We start from the raw sequence: 536 nt of genomic DNA on the forward strand, positions 1-536 counted from the left end.
TTATTATTTTTTTTTTTTTATTTTTTTTTTAATTTTTTTTTTTTATTGTCTAATCGTTATCATTATCATCATCATCATCATTATGATGCGCTGTGCGTATTTTTGTGGAGTATGGCGCTATACAAATAATTGACAATATTATTATTCTTATTATTTGTTGAAGATGGTAACGAATGTCATAATCAAAGTCATCTTTCACATTTTGATAATTATCACCTTGAATTCTTTATATTTATTTAAGAATTTCAGATATCATAATAAAGGAGTGGAGTTTAATAGCTCAGTGGTTAAGATGCTTGCTTCTGATCCAAGGATCGTGGGTTCAATTCCTGTCAAAGCAGGAATTTCTCTCGGCGACTAAAACAACTCCACTCACTAAAGCCTCATAAAGAGGTTTAGTTAATAAAGCAGTATTCTCATCCTGTAAGTGGGGAGTGCACTTGCTGTTGGATGTGAGCGGGAAAAAAAATCAGATACGGTGGCGGCGCCAGGATTTCCCCGATGGGGCGGGGGGCGCTGATTTCCCCAACGAGAAA

The sequence above is a fragment of the Anneissia japonica genome, unplaced genomic scaffold, assembly GCF_011630105.1.
Source record: "Anneissia japonica isolate Jap-2015-1 unplaced genomic scaffold, ASM1163010v1 scaffold432_len584295_cov189, whole genome shotgun sequence".
NCBI classification, from domain to species: domain Eukaryota; kingdom Metazoa; phylum Echinodermata; class Crinoidea; order Comatulida; family Comatulidae; genus Anneissia; species Anneissia japonica.